We start from the raw sequence: 2112 nt of genomic DNA on the forward strand, positions 1-2112 counted from the left end.
CATTTGTGGAGCACTTTGTAAACTATCATCATGTATTGATATTCTTATATATGCTAAGAGGTAGGCATAAAAATTATCCTAATTTCACAGTGAAGAAACTGAAAATCATAGCTATTGTATGATTTGTACAAATACAAACTGTAAATTAGCAATTTAGTAGTCAAAACCTTCCAAAATTTAGTTTAAATTCTCCTGACATATTTTTGTTTCTTATGGCACACAAGTTCTGGATGCCTCAAGCATGGAGAGGATGCAAATGGAGAACTGGCTCAGAAGGGATGACACATTTAGCAACCTCAGTGTCATGGAACTAAAACATGTGAAGTGATGGTTATATTTTAGACAAGGTAGTCACTGATTACAAAGTATTGAGGTTTCCGGATATTCACTTTTAAAAATAATTAAACATGGGGCACCTGGGTGGCTCAGATGGTTAAGCGTCTGCCTTCGGCTCAGGTCATGATCCCAGGGTCCTGGGATCGAGCCCTGCATCGGGCTCCCTGCTTGGCGGGGAGCCTGCTTCTCCCTCTTCCTCTACTGTCCCCCCTGCTTGTGCTCTCTTGCTCTATCAAATAAATAAATAAAATCTTTAAAATAAATAAATAAATAAAAATAATTAAACAGATACAAAGCTTTCCCTGTAGTTACATTAACACATATGAATTCAAAATATTTTTTTGAATTGGTGAGAAAGAGAAGTAAGTACTTTCATGACTCACAGTACACCTCATTTATGTTCCACATGGATTTACTAAAACTCAAATGTGTCACCATGGGATGATTGGGAAAGAACGGATTTAGCAAACACTGCTTTAGGATCTCAGCCAATTACAGTGATGTTAGTTGCTCAGTCACTGTCTAGTATATTCTAATTATTTAAGGGAACCCCATTTTTACTGAGAAGTACAATATAAATGTGGTTAAGGTGAATAATGCCCCCACAAAATGTTCAAATCCTAATCCCTGAAAACCTATGAATAGGTTATTGTACATGGTAAAAGGAACTTAGAAGATGGAATTAAGTTAATAATATTGAGATGGTGGGAGATTATCCTGGATCATCTAAGTAAGCTCAATTTAATCATAGGGGTCCTTATCAAAGGGAGGGAGGATGATCTAATTCAGAGCATGAGAGAGATGATGTAAAGAAGAAAGCACAGGTCAGAGGGAGAGAAGATGCTATGTTGCTGTCTTTGAAGATGGAAGAAAGGGCCTTAAGCCAAGGAATGCAGGCAGCTTCCAAAACCTAGGAATGGTAAGGAAATAGATTCTTCACAATGAAGGCAGGCCACTAAGCCCTTTAATTTAGTCCAGTGAGCCTGAGTTTTGGCTTCGACATCTAGAACTACAAGTTAATAAACTCATGTTATTTTAGGCCAGTAAGATGATTTTTCTATCAGCAGTAGAAAACTAAAACATGTTTTAATACAAATAAGCATCACATTTTTCCAAATTCAAGAAGACTGTTGAACAAGATTTACTTAGATAACTCATTTTTGTACAAAAGCAATTAGACAATATAGAAAAAAATTAGATATTATTCAAATAATTACAAATGAATAAGGTATCTAGGGAAAATCTCAATGTAGCATATAAAAGTCCTATATAGGAGAAAGAAAATAAAATTGAATCTGACCTAAACAAAACACACACCTAAACAAAACATATAAAACCTAAATGGATCCAAAACCTAAATGAGAAAAGGAACACTGAGTAAGTGGAAAAAATGTTGTTCTCTTTTAAATACAAACTTTTTTTGAGATAAAATTTACATAAAATGTACTCTTTACATTGGTGAGTTTAAGCAAATGTATACACTTGTGTGACTACCAATGTCACTAAAGTTGTGTTGAATATTTCTATTACCCCAAAAATATCTCCCTTGTCCCCCTTCCAGTCAATACTCTATTCATGGCCCAAAACAACTTTTGATATGTTTTTTTCTACTGTGTATTAGGCTTTTCATTTCTAGAGTTACACATAAATGAAAATATATAGTGTTTACTCTTTTAATATCTACCTTTGTTTCCTCAGAATAATGGTTTTAAGATTCATCCATGTGCTTTCAAGTATCAGGATATCATTCATTTTTATTCCTGAGTAGTATTCTAT

Source organism: Mirounga angustirostris, unplaced genomic scaffold (assembly GCF_029215605.1).
Source record: "Mirounga angustirostris isolate CCGP_5_RB_7025 unplaced genomic scaffold, mMirAng1.0.hap1 SCAF_10, whole genome shotgun sequence".
Taxonomy (NCBI): Eukaryota; Metazoa; Chordata; class Mammalia; order Carnivora; family Phocidae; genus Mirounga; species Mirounga angustirostris.